The following is a 14,636-nucleotide window of genomic DNA, read 5'->3' on the forward strand; positions in this document are numbered from 1 at the left end:
AAAGGCCAATGCCCTGGCTTGGGGGGGGGGGGGGGGGGGGGTCTTGGTAACCGGGAGCTTATCTACCAGCGGATTTAAGGGACAGTTAAAGTCACCAACCACAAAAGAGTTAGTTGAAGCTAACTGCAAAATCCACAAAGGCCTTAGTAATGAACTCCGGGGAGTAATTAGGGGATCCATAAACATTCATTATTGAAACAATATCGCCATGCACCGAACCTCTAATGATCGCATATCTACCTCCTTTGTCCTTGGTGCAGGTTTCAACCTTAAAAGGGATATTTTTATTAATAAGGATTGCCACATCCCTGCTACTGGATGAAAAGAAGATGAAAAAAACCTGCCCCTCCCAATCCCGCCTCAATTTAAAGTGTTCCTCATCATCCAGATGAGTTTCCTGTAATAAAGCTATGTCGACTTTCTCCTTAAGAAAGGAGAGGATAACCATAGATTTGAGCCAGCGAAGTGGGATTGGAAATTTTCGGAGATGGGATTGGAAAGGAATTAGGACACTAAAAGATTTATTTCTTGGGGGTCGTTTTGCGGGATTGAAGGAGCTGGGAGCGAAGTATGGGCTGGAGCAAGGGGAAATATTTAGATATATGCAGATTTGAGACTTTGCCAGAAAGGAGATACAGAGCTTCCCAGTAGAGCCAGCTTCCACATTGCTGGAGGAGGTGCTGACGACAGGGGGACTGGGGAAGGGGTAGTATTGGCGGTTTACGGGGCTATTTTGGAGGAGGAGAAGGCGCCTTGTGTATTGATGTTTGCCCTATGTATTGTTCTCATGTATGGAATGATCTGTATGAACTGTACGCAGAACAATACTTTTCACTGTATCTCGGTACACGTGACAATTAACAACTCCAATCCTCACCATTGAGGTGATAGTATTTCTAATCAGTAAGGCGACTCCACCCCCTCTGCCATATTCTCCGTCCCTCCTGTAAACTTTATAACCGGTATATTTGGTACCCAGTCCAGACCGTCCTGCTACTTGTTTTTGGAACTGTATTGAGTTCCCCTGAGGCCTTCCCCTCCCCCTCCATTTATTAGTTTAAAGTCCTTCTGACCTCCCTATTTATCCTTTCCACGAGGACACTGGTCCTAGATCGGTTCAGGTGGGGACTGTCCCAACGGTACAGATCCCTCCTGTCCCAATACTGGTGGCAGTGCCCCTGGAACCCCTCTTTCCCGCACCACTCCTTTAGCTACGTGTTTACTTCCGTAATTTTCTCATCCCTGTGCCAAATTTGCACGTGACTCGTGTAATAATCCAGAGATTACATCCTTTGAGGACCTGTTCTTTAATTTTGTTCCTCGTTCCTGATATTCCCAAACAGGTCCTATTTCCGAGTCTTGCCGATGTTGTTTGTCCCAATGTGGACCACAGCAACTGGATCCTCCCCCTCCCTCTCCAATATCCTTTCAAGCCGGTTAGAGATGCCCCTCACCCTGGCACCGGGCAGGCAACATACCATGTGGGACTCTCGGTCCTGCTTCCAAAGGACGTTATCACTTCCCTTAATTATAGAATCACCGACAACTACCACTTCCTCCCCCCACTTGGATGGCCTCCTGTACCAGGGTGCAGTGGTCAGCTAGCTCATCCTTCCTACAGTCACTGCTCCGATACCCTGCCCCTCTGTGTCCGCTCCCTGGAGACTCGGCTGTGAATCCCCGAGATAAGGATTTTGTCCTCACAGCTCCGACACTCCGTCCCTCCGAGTCCGCTCCCTGGAGACTAGGTATGGGGAATAGGTATTGGAGACGAGGTATTGGGGAATGAGAGGAAGGAATATTCCATAGAAACTAGAATTCTCTGATCTGAATTTCTATCCTGTACTGAGTGTTGACTTTTGTAAACTCCTTTTACAGGTATTACAAGAGGAGGAATTACAGACAGAAATCTCAATGATCACGTCTCAGTCTTACAGAGTCACTCGATACCTTGGGACCTGAGTATTATCGGCCTTTGAACCTCGAAGGAGAAATGTTTGCCCGATCTGTCGGCATCAAAAGATTTTATACATCAGTGTGACTGGAAAAGCACCGAGACACACACACCCGAGTGAGTGTGTTCCAGGGGACTGACTGTGGAAAGAGTCCAAGTCTCTGTCCTAGAGGAGCTCCCGCCGGTGGCCATTGTCTACGCCGCTTTCAGGGGTTTCTACGTTTTTGTGGTCTCCCCCCACCGATTTTCGGCGGCCTTTGGAGCTGTCCCGGGCGTCCAGCCGGGCCGGTTTGAGAACCGGCGACGAACCCCACGCGAGTGTCTGGCGGCCGGAGCTGAGGTGTCGGGCCCGGGACGCATGCATTTGGAGCAACGGGGGTGGAGCTAAACTGAGGATGAGGCGGCAGGCCCGAAGCCAGGACGCAATGTAGTGGAGATGTTCCACACCGGGTGGCTCCCACCTAGAGTGTGTTTTTAAGTCGTCGGAAGTCCGGCCCCAGGGGACGTTTTGAGGAATATTTTAAAAAACTATTTTTGAAGAATTTTTTTGTTTTTAGATTGAAGAAAGAAAAATAATAAGTCGTTAAAAGATGCAAAAAGGGCTCTCTGTCCGGGCCTGGGTGGGAATGGCGCATCCTCGGGGTTGGCAGTGACTCACCCGGCGGCCTGTCCTCACTCTCCGGGTGTGGGGATGCCGGAGCCCCCCCCGGGTGTGGGGATGACGGAGCCCCCCCCCCGGGTGTGGGGATGTCGGAGCCCCCCCCCCGGGTGTGGGGATGTCGGAGCCCCCCCGGGTGTGGGGATGTCGGAGCCCCCTCCGGGTGTGGGGATGTCGGAGCCCCCCCCGGGTGTGGGGATGTCGGAGCCCCCCCGGGTGTGGGGATGTCGGAGCCCCCCCCGGGTGTGGGGATGTCGGAGCCCCCTCCGGGTGTGGGGATGTCGGAGCCCCCCCGGGTGTGGGGATGTCGGAGCCCCCCCCAGGTGTGGGGATGTCAGAGCCCCCCCCCGGGTGTGGGGATGTCGGAGCCCCCCCCCCGGGTGTGGGGATGTCGGAGCCCCCCCGGGTGTGGGGATGTCGGAGCCCCCCCGGGTGTGGGGATGTCGGAGCCCCCCCCCTCCGCTGTACCACGAGCGGCAGCGCCTAGAGCACTGCGCCCTCCACGCCCTCAACAACCTCCTGCAGCAGCCGCTCTTCACCCAGCAGCAGCTGGACGGGCTGAGCGGCCAGCTGGCTCCCGACTCTCTGGTGAATCCACATCGCAGTTTGTTAGGAACCGGGAACTATGATGTCAACGTCCTCATGGCCGCCTTGCTAACTCAAGGCCTCGCTGCGATTTGGTGGGATAAACGCAAGTCGCTCAGCAGCTTGGTGCTGAGCCGGGTCCATGGCTTCATCCTCAACATTCCCTCCAACATGACGCTGGGCTTTGTCTCGCTCCCCATCCAGCGCAAGCACTGGGTGGCAGTCAGGCTAATCAACGGGGCCTACTACAACCTGGACTCCAAACTAAAGGCCCCGGTTCCAATCGGGAATGAGGAGGAACTGAGGAAGTTCCTGCAGGACCAGATTGCCCAGGATCCCTGTGAGCTGCTGCTGGTGGTGCCGAGGGAGGTGGAGGAGGACGGAAGCTGGCTGCTCGCTCCCTGAACGCGAGACACGTGAGATCGGACAGCGGGAGCGGTGAGGGGGGGGAATGTCTCGCCGCCGATAGCGGGCTGACTCAGACCTCCAGCTGTGACGGATGAAGCCAGCGCGCTGGGGAGGTGGAAAAAATAATTGGAAACTCTAAATGTATTTAAAAAAGAACTTGAAATGTTTAAAGAGACAATATCAGCAGGACTGTTATTGAATCATTGCCTCTATCATTTCCTATATTGCTCCATCGTCACATAGTTTAAGTTCATTGACCAGACTGAAACAAACAGGAATGGGGTTTTAATACATAATATTATGCAATGTTGCTTGATGGTACAGTTAGAACTCAGCTCAATTCCTCGAGGTCGCGCTCTCATTGGGAATATCACATCATGAAATAAAAGAATTACAATGTTAGGGGTGAAAATATTCACACAATGACCTGAGTATAAGTAAAAAAAGCAGTTTATTATGTCAGAATTTTGGGAGGGAAGGTCTCAGACTCCACAGCCTGTGACAGCACCTTCTCTCACTTGAGCTAAAGCTCACATGGGATAATATACAGATTCAAGGGGCAGAATTAGTTGTTTTCTCATTTACAGACAATCAATCAACTATATTCGCGTCACACTTTTTACATGCAGTCAATCAATTTTCCTGCCATACCCAATTATCACATATATGGTTAAAGTGGGTGTTGTCTTACCCGCCCCTAACTTCATACAGAAGTCATTCAAAACTAACAATGATGTGCCCTGTCTACAGCCTTAGACCTTGAGCTTATCAAGGATACATTGCAAGTCTTGTTCTGTGAAGCTGTTATCATCGGCTGTTGGGACACTCTCTATACATACCCACGCTTGGGTCTCATGAGACAGTTTACAGGGAATGTGGCTTGTTCAGCCATTTTATATCACAAAATAGCTAACAGCCATTTTGTGTCTTTTCTGATGTTAACAGCATTGTGTATACACTATCTATTTCTACAAATTACCTCTTCTAAACAGGCATCTAAGCCAATGAGTACCTTTTGTTTCATCAGAACTATTTAAAAGTAATACGGGAGCACAGATGTAGTTACAGGGCCACCTATAATTTATATCATAGTCCAGTATCACAAAGTGCCCTCCAACACTTCCCCCTTTTGGTCATGGAAGATGTTTACAGAACTCCAACCATATTCGGGTGTCCGACCAGCCAGGGTTGGAAACGGGTGCGGAGGCAGATGTTGTAGCCTTCGCCTCGTTGATCGCCCGAAGACGGATCCTGATAGGTTGAAGAGCAACCTCTCCACCCTGTGCCCTGGCGAGGCGGGGGGACCTGTTGGAATACTTGACTCTTGAGAAGGTTAAGTTTGAACTGAGGGGAAGGATGGAGGGGTTCTACAATTCATGAGCATTATTCATTATGCATTTTCAAGAACTGGATAAGATCGAACATTAGTTGGGGCGGGTGGGTGGGAGGGTTGGGGGAGGGGGGCTGTGTGTGTTAATGGCGACTATGGGTGATTCCTGATTCCTTTTTGTCATTTGTTTATGTGAACATGCGAGCTAATGTTTGGGGTTTGGTGGGAGGATGGGATCGTTGTTATTGATATGGGGATTGACATATTTGTTACTGATTATTGTTGGGTGTAAATTTGGGAGAAAATGTGAGAAAAGAGGAGAATAAAAAAATATTTTTTTTAAAACTGACTCTCAACATTTTTTTATCACCCAAATGTACTGGGGAGTTAAAATTGGATTGCTGCCAAACTCGTCTTATCTTTGTTTTGGAACAGACTGACCTAAACATGGGTTACTTACTTTCAAACCTGTCTCTTAAATCCAAGCGGTTGGAATTTTATTTAAATCAGTTTCACATTGGATGAAGTTTAGTTTCCTATCCAAACTAATTGTAAACATAGAACTAAACACAATAAAAAACCTCTTATTAGCATCTCAAATGGAACAGTAAATTCATTTGTTACATTTTTAACTAAAACTGTTGCTAACTCGCCAGAACAAGGGAGGGGAGAATATATGACTGTAATGTTTAGGGCAGCCTCCCCCTTGGTAATCGCAGAAGGAGCTGTACTTGTCCTTATCTACTTGCTCTGAAAGGACTTGGTTTAAAGTTTGCAAAAATGCTTTTTCACAGACGGAGTTTTTCTTTGAGACACAAGCCTGTATTTCATTTCCAGCTGTCCAGCTGAATGGTTTCATTTTATCGCTCAGTTTCCTGTGTCTTCAGGCAGGTAAAGTGACACCATTGCTATTCCTCAGCAAATTTGTGTTCCTTCAGGATTAGTCTTACCCTGTGTTTTTACTAAATGTCTCTCCTTTTCCTTCAATTCCCAATATCTATTGGTTCTGGCCACAGTGAGATGAGGCTCAGTGTCCTCGGCCCAAGGGCGGTTGGTGATTGTGTTTTATCCACTGGGGCGGCCCCACCCTATCTGCCCAACTGTGTTGCTGCAAACTGCAGCCACCGGCTGGACTGGATTGTCTCATTCCTTTGTCTAATTCTTCACTAAATATAGGCTGCTCAGAATTATTACCCCTTTTGTTCTCTAACCTTCTTCTGACCCATCCGCCAGCTTTCCTGTCCCCCAGCCGTAAGGTGTGGGTCCCAACCATCTTTCTGCATTAACTGAGATTGATGTTCCGCTGTGAACCCTGTGATGGAGCTCACGGCTCCTCAATCAGAACCGGGAGCATTCTTTCTTTTTGAATTTGGCAATATTTATTTATTTATTTTCTGATGCGATGGAGAAAGAAATCTAACAAATAGACAAAGGGAAAGAAAATGCAGTGAACTATGCGGCTTCAACTAGACACTCGAGTGAGCATTGGCCCACTTGCATGGCTTCAACAACCTGTGCAGCTTCAACCAGACGCCCGAGTGAGCGATGGCCCATCTCCGCGGCTTCAAATCCGTCAGTCACGTTAGCGTGGCTTCAACCAGAATGGTCCGCCTGCGTTCATTCCCTGGTGCGCGGTTTCAGATAGACACGTGAATGAGTGTCAGTCACGCCTGTGCAGCTTCGTCGACATTGGTCACAGCCAGACACAGTGTTAGAGCTAGGAGGGCCAGGCATGTCGAGGATCCCCGAGCACTGGGCGCGGGGATGGGGGGGGCACCACGCCACCAGGAGTGGGATAATGTACAGCACAATAAATACCTCTTTGCACAAACATTATGACATTATGATGCCTCTGTCACTTTCTTCTGCAATGCGGGCTGACCCCCGGTCCCTTTGCCCATCTCTCCAGGCATCCACCCCCCCCCCCCCCCCCGTTCCCCCCCCATCACCTGACGTGGCACCCACCCACCCTCTGGCCGTGGACGTCCCTGAGGCTCTGTCCCATCCCCTGGGTGTGCGGATGCTGCGTGTATGCTCTTGTCTCCTGCAGTGTTCAGGCGCAGTGTCCAGGCATCAAGGTTTGATTGCAATGCTAGGCAATGACTCCCACATGCTACAAGGCCTGCCCACCCACGGGAATCCTCTTGGCATCTGTGAAGGGCTCACTTTAAGGGCTCACAATTGCCAATTCCCTATCAGCAATAGCCTTCAGCCACATAGCCAGAGGCCTCAGCAGTCAGTGGGGGTTAAGGGTGGCGGTTGGGGCAGATGGGCAGGGACAAGGGTTGCCCCCGGAACTGGAACACATGATCCAGGGGTTGGCATGGTGGTGCCCGAGTGGTTGCCACCCCCAGAGTCTCTCCCCCCCCCCCAAATACTGGGGCAGCATGCCTAGTGCCCCCGGGCTCTTTGCCTGTGAGCAAAGATGGCGACTCACCTCCTCGGCTCACCACAGGAATTCTTCTGCCTGGTTCAAGCTTTTCAAAAGAAATACTAATCACCGCCAGTGTGAGCGCTTGCTGGGGAGGCCGCTGAATGACGGGAGGCCATTGGATCTGGGGTAGCTCTCGTCAATTGTATGGAAATGGGTCTGAAGAGGTGATAATTGGTTTCTCACCTCGCTACGGTGATATCCTGATTTCACCAAGGGAAACGGGCCGGTTGCATCGCAAACTGTTTGGCGCCTGGCGCGGATCTCGTTTTTGGCATTTCCCGCTATTCAGCGGCCTCGTTACTCTTGCTCGAGAGCGCAACGAGGCCGGAGAATCGGGCCCATAGTCGATAGTGTCAGTCGTGGCTCAGTGGGCAGCTCTCTCACCTCTGAATCAGAAGGTTGTGGGATCAAATCCCAGTCCAGAGACCTGAGGACAAAAATCACATCCAACATTCCTGGCCCCAGCACTGAGGGAGTGCTGCACTGTCAGAACAGCCTTCTTTCAAATCAGATGTGAAACTGAGGCTCTGTCTGCCCCTCTCAGGTGGGTGTAAAAGTTCCCACAGCCACTATTTTGAAGAAGAGCAGGGGAGTTATCCCCAGTGTCCTGGTCAATATTTATCCCTCATTCAACATCACTAAAAACAGATCATCTGCTCATTATCACATTGCTGTGTGTGGGATCTTTGGACACTAAGGGGCAATTTAGCATGGCCCATCCATCTAACCTTTGCACAACTTTGGACTGTGGGAGGAAACTGGAGCACCCGGAGGAAACTCATGCAGACACAGGGAGAACATACAAACTCCACACATCTCTCATTACTTTAGACATGAATACAACAGAACTGTTTCTTACTATCCCCTTATCTGATTCTATACAATCCCTTATTCATGGTTTCAAATGTTGAGGCTAATCAGAGTTTGAAGGTCTCTCTTGCCAGTACATTTATCCTCATTGCACATTCTTTACAGACACAGAAAGTAAGCATTACAGTTTTACAGCAATTAAAACTGTCTTTTAACATAACAATTGATTCATTAACTGTAACTCAATTAAGTCTCATTACTTATTCAATCATCTGACAGGTAGCTAATTAATACAGTAATCTTCAATTAATACATTTGGTTAATACAGGATACAGTAGTTCAAAGACAGTTTTGTAGAATACAATAGCTTTCTTTCTTACTAATTTTGATCGGATGGAACAATGAATCTTATTCTGGAGCCATATATTGGCAGTATATGATGACCAGTAGCTTTTCAAAATTTTGGAACGATTTTGTAGTTTAAACAATTTTGACTCCTTCAGCAGTTTCTGGAAACATTTTGGTTTATACAGTATTCATTTTTAATTAGAAGTCCACTCATGTGCTAGAGTTTAACATAATAAGAACATAAGAACTAGGTGCAGGAGTAGGCCATCTGGCCCCTCGAGCCTGCTCCACCATTCAATGAGATCATGACTGATCTTTTGTGGACTCAGCTCCACTTTCCGGCCCGAACACCATAACCCTTAATCCCTTTATTCTTCAAAAAACTATCTATCTTTATCTTAAAAACATTTAATGAAGGAGCCTCTACTGCTTCACTGGGCAAGGTATTCCATAGATTCACAACCCTTTGGGTGAAGAAGTTCCTCCTAAACTCAGTCCTAAATCTACTTCCCCTTATTTTGAGGCTATGCCTCCTAGTTCTGCTCTCACCCACCAGTGGAAACAACCTGCCCGCATCTATCCTATCTATTCCCTTCATAATCTTATGTGTTTCTATAAGATCCCCCCCTCATCCTTCTAAATTCCAACGAGTACTGTCCCTGTCTACTCAACCTCTCCTCGTAATCCAACCCCTTCAGCTCTGGGATGAACCTAGTGAATCTCCTCTGCACACCCTCCAGTGCCAGTACGTCCTTTCTCAAGAAAGGAGACCAAAACGGAACACAATACTCCAGGTGTGGCCTCACTAACACCTTATACAATTGCAGCAGAACCTCCCTAGTCTTAAATTCCATCCCTCTAGCAATGAAGGACAAAATTCCATTTGCCTTCTTAATCACCTGTTGCACCAGTAAACCAACGTTTTGCGACTCGTGCACTAGCACACCCAGGTCTCTCTGCACAGCAGCATGTTTTAATATTTTATCATTTAAATAATAATCCCTTTTGCTGTTATTCCTACCAAAATGGATAACCTCACATTTGTCAACATTGTATTCCATCTGCCAGATCCTAGCCCATTCACTTAGCCTATCCAAATCCCTCTGCAGACTTCCAGTATCCTCTGCACATTTTGCTTGGCTTTTGACCTTGTTACTTATAACAGTGAAGATGGATGAAGATGATTTTTTAATTAAATTTTGTTACTAAGGCATACCTATCGTTCCCCACATGACAGCAGTGACGACAATTCAAAAGCACTTCACTGGATGTAAAATGTGTTAGGAGATCCTGTGGTCATGAAAGGTGCTATAGAAATGTAATTTCATTTGAGAAATAGTCCCCAGACTTGGACATATCATACTCGGCCCACTCACCATGATCATGAATAAAGATTGAGTCTTAGTTTTATGTAACAACCATGCCTTTAACTCCATTTCAAATACCTTGTGAAAAACCAAACACAGGATATTGTGAAATTATTTAATTTAAAACAGAACGAGTTATTCTGATTTGAGAGTCACAGTCTGACAATTGTGCAGGAAGTAAATTCAACTATAGCTTTCAAAATGGAACTGCACAAAATCTGGAAAGAAATATAAACTTTCCGGGTACTGGGATTAATTAGATAGTTAATTCAAAGAGACAGAATGGGAATGATGGGCAGAATGGCCTTCTTCGCTCTCTGAAACCAATTTGCATTTAAAGAAATTGGTAAACATCTGGAGCCCATTCCCTACGATGGGGGTAGAAGCAGAGATGATGGAATGTTTCCAAAAGGAAATTGGATGGGGACCTGAGGGAAATAAAACGACAGGGATAGAACAAGGCGATGGTTAGATCTACAGAGAGCCAGCATGGACTCAATGGGCCCATTGGCCCCATTCCCAACCCTAATTCCTGTTTGATCTGAAAAGAGAAAATTCAGATGCTCCAGTCTCTCCAACTCACTGGAGTCCCTCATCCCTGTTCCCATTCTTGTAAATCTCCTCTGCACCCTCTCTTTCCTCTTCACATTCCTATAGCAGCTTTTCCAGTCAGTTTTTATGTTTCTCACCAGTTTGCTCTCATATTCTATTTCCTCTTTATCAGTTTCTTGATCCTCCTTTGCTGAATTCTAAAACAAGTTCCCAATCCTCAGGCTTACTACTACTTAATTTTCCTTGTTAGCAACGGTTGTATCACTTTTCCTGTTGGATTTCTGTTCCCGAAAGGAATCTATAGTTGGTGTATATATGAGAAATGAGAGGCGCCAAAGTTCCCGGGTGGGGGGCGGGCGGCGGCGGGCGGGGGAAGAGAAATAGAGGGGGAGAGATAGAGAGCGAGGGCCTCGTGCGAGGAGCAATGTTGAGAAGGTGGACCCTTCATGGATAACCTCAGCTAGTACGACAGTTGAACTGCTTTTGGAGTCACTGCATCATGAATCAGCCATCCAGCCAACTGAGCTAACTGACCCCCCTAGTAGATATATAATTCCTTAAATATTAGCCATTGCCTGTCTCTCTATCATACCATTTTCTGTGGTTTCCCAGTCCACCTCAGACAACTTGCCCCTCATACCCTGATGGTGTTTCTCACAGAAGAAAATTAAACAAAAACATGTAACCACAAGGGCCCATCTTCATGGCAATGTGGTATGATTTGGGAGGATCCAAACATAAATGCAAACTAAATATCGGCTCAATTCCAAACACCCCTTCACTCTGATCCTTGTGAAATTTGAAACAAGGAATTTGCAACAAGGCTCAAAGAGCGTCAGGTGAACGGTTTCTCCCTGGTGTGCACTCGCTGATGTGTCCGTAAGGTAGATGAATCACTGAATCCCTTCCCACACACCGTGCATATGAATGGCCTCCCTCCAGTGTGAACTTGCTGGTGTCTCCGCAGGCTGGATAACTGAGTGAACCCCTTCCCACACTGAGAGCAGGTGAACGGCTTCTCCCCAGAGTGAACTCGCTGGTGTTTCTTCAGGCTGGATAACTCCGTGAATCCCTTCACACTGAGAGCAGGTAAATGGCCTCTCCCCAGTGTGACTGCGTCAATGAATCTCCAGCTGAGATGGGATTGTGTATCCATTCCCACAATCCCCACATTTCCACGGTTTCTCCATGTTTTGGGTTTCCTCGTGTCTTTCCAGGTCAGAAAGACAATTAGTTGAAGCCTTGACCACACACAAACTGGTGAAGGGCTGGTTTAGCTCAGTGGCTAGACAGCTGGTTTGTGATGCAGAACAAGGCCAGCGGGTTCAATTCCCGTACCAGCTTGCCCAAACAGGCGCTGGAATGTGGCGACGAGGGGCTTTTCACAGTAACTTCATACTTGTGACAATAAAAGATTATTATTAACATGTGTATGGTTTCTCCCCGCTGTGAATGGTGTGATGTTTTTTTCAGGCAGTGTAACTGGTTAAAGCTCTTTCCACAGTCAATGCTCTGGAACACACTCACACGGGTGTGTGTGTCTTGGTGCTTTTCCAGTCACACTGATGATTAAAATCTTTTGAAGCTGACAGATTGGGCAAGCATTACTCCTTCGAAATTCAAAGGCCGATGATACTCAGATCCCAAGGAGTGACTCTGTAAGACCGAGACGTGACAATTGAGATTTCTGTATGTAATTCCTCCTCTTGTAATATCTGTAAAAGGAGTTTACAAAAGTCAACACTCAGTACAGGATAGAAATTCAGAACAGATAATTCTAGTTTCTATGGAACATTCCTTTCTCTCATTCCCCAATACCTCGTCTCCTCGGGATTCACGGCCTAGTCTCCAGGGAGTGGACTCAAAGGAATGGAGTGTCGGAGCTGTGAGGACAAAAACCTTACCTTGGGGATTCACAGCCGATTCTCCAGGGAGCGGACTCGGAGGGGCAGGGTATCGGAGCAGTGACTGTAGGAAGGATGAGCTGGCTGACCACTGCACCCTGGTACAGGAAGCCATTTAAGCGGGGGGGAGGAAGTGGTAGTTGTCGGGGATTCTATAATTAGGGGAACTGATAACATCCTTTGGAAGCAGGACCGAGAGTCCCACATGGTATGTTGCCTGCCCGGTGCCAGGGTGAAGGGCATTTCCAACCGGCTTGAAAGGATATTGGAGAGGGAGGGGGAGGATCCAGTTGTTGGGGTCCACGTTGGGACAAACAACATTAGCAAGACTCGGAAAGAGGACCTGTTTGGGGAAAATCAGGAACTAGGAACAAAATTAAAGAACAGGGGCGTCATTCTCCGACCCCCCAGCGGGTCGGAGAATGGCCGTTGGCCGCCGTGAATCCCGCCCCTGCCAGTTGCCGAAGTCTCCGGTACCGGAGATTGGGCGGGGGCGGGAATCGGGCCGCGCCGGTTGGTGGGCCCCCCCGCTCAATTCTCCGGCCTGGATGGGCCGAAGTCCCGCCGAGAAATTGCCTGTCCCGCCGGCGTAAATTAAAGTAGGTATTTACCGTCGGGACAAGACGGCGTGGGCGGGCTCCGGGGTCCTGGGGGGGGGGGGGGCGATCTGACCCCGGGGGGTGCCCCCATGGTGGCCTGGCCCGCGATCGGGGCCCACCGATCCGCGGGCGGGCCTGTGCCGTGGGGGCACTCTTTCCCTTCCGTCTCCGCCACGGTCCCCACCATGGCGGAGGCGGAAGAGACTCTCCCCACTGCGCATGCGAGGGAAATTGTCAGCGGCCGCTGACACTCTCGCGCATGCGCCGCCCGGGGATGTCATTTCCGTGCCAACTGGCGGGGCACCAAATGCCGTTTCCGCCAGCTGGCGGGGCGGAAATCCCTCCGCCGCCGGCCTAGCCCCTCACTGTCGGGGCTCGGCCCCCAAAGATGCGGAGCATTCCGCACCTTTGGGGCGGCGCGATGCCCGTCTGATTGGCGCCGTTTTGGGCGCCAGTCGGCGGACATCGCGCCGTTGGGGGAGAATTTCGCCCCAGGTCCTCAAAGGTTCTAGGGCGGGATTCTCCCGTACCCGGTGGGGCGGAGGGTCCCGGCGGGACGGAGTGGCGTGAACCACTCCAGCGTCGGGCCGCCCCAAAGGTGCGGAATCCTCCGGGTCCGTGCATGCGCGGGAGCATTAGTGGCTGCTGACATCATCCCCGCGCATGCGCGGGGGGGGGGGTCACCTATGCGTCGACCATGGCAGAGGCTGACATGGCAGCCGCGTAGGAAAAGAGTGCCCCCACGGCACAGGCTCACCCGCGGATTGGTGGGCCCCGATCGCGGATCAGCCCACCGTGGGGGCACCCCCGGGGCCAGATCGCCCCGTGCACCCCCCCAGGACCCCGAGCCCGCATACAACCAGCAGGACTTCGGCCCATCGCGGGCTGGAGAATCGCGCGGGGGGGTGGGGGTGGGGGGGCGCCCTCCCGATTTCTGCCCCGCCGAATCTCCGGTGCCGGAGAATTCGGCGGCCGTCAGGGGCAGGATTCATGCCGCCCCCCAGCGAATCTCCGACCCGGCGGGGGGGGTCGGCGAATCCCGCCCATAATCTCTGGATTATTACCCGAGCCATGTGTAATTTGACACAGGGATGAGAAAATTACGGAAGTAAACACGTGGCTAAAGGAGTGGTGCGGGAAAGAGGGCTTCCATTTCATGGGGCACTGCTACCAGTATTGGGACAGGAGGGATCTGTACCTTTGGGACAGTCTCCACCTGAACCGATCTGGGACCAGTGTCCTCGTGGAAAGGATAAATAGGGAGGTCACAAGGATTTTAAACTAACAAATGGTGGGGGAAGGGAATGCCTCAGGGGAACTCAAAACAGTTCCAAAGGCAAGTAGCTGGATGGTCTGGACTGGCTACCAAATATACCGGTTATAAAGTTTACAGGAGGGACAGAGAATATGGCAGAGGGGGTGGAGTAGCCTTACTGATTAGAAATACTATCACCTCAATGGTGAGGATTTGGATTTGTTGATTGTCACGTGTATCGAGATACAGTGAAAAGTATTGTTCTGTGTACAGTTCTGACAGATCATTCCATACATGAGAATACACAGGGCAAACATCAATACACAATGTAAATACATAGACACAGGCATCGGGTGAAGCATACAGGAGTGTAGCACTACTCAGTGGAGGGGATGTGTGAAGAGATCAGGTCAGTCCATAAGAGGGTCATTT

General features: G+C 49.6%; 1 protein-coding gene and 1 pseudogene across 1 annotated transcript in view; both read left to right on the forward strand.

Moving 5' to 3' along the window:
- Positions 1 to 14,636, forward strand: part of LOC140421965 (uncharacterized) — a 136,390-nt gene that overhangs the window by 15,900 nt on the left and 105,854 nt on the right. The window lies entirely within an intron of this gene.
- Positions 3,027 to 5,023, forward strand: LOC140421962 (josephin-2 pseudogene; annotated as a pseudogene).

The sequence above is a fragment of the Scyliorhinus torazame genome, chromosome 5, assembly GCF_047496885.1.
Source record: "Scyliorhinus torazame isolate Kashiwa2021f chromosome 5, sScyTor2.1, whole genome shotgun sequence".
In the NCBI taxonomy this organism is placed as follows: Eukaryota; Metazoa; Chordata; class Chondrichthyes; order Carcharhiniformes; family Scyliorhinidae; genus Scyliorhinus; species Scyliorhinus torazame.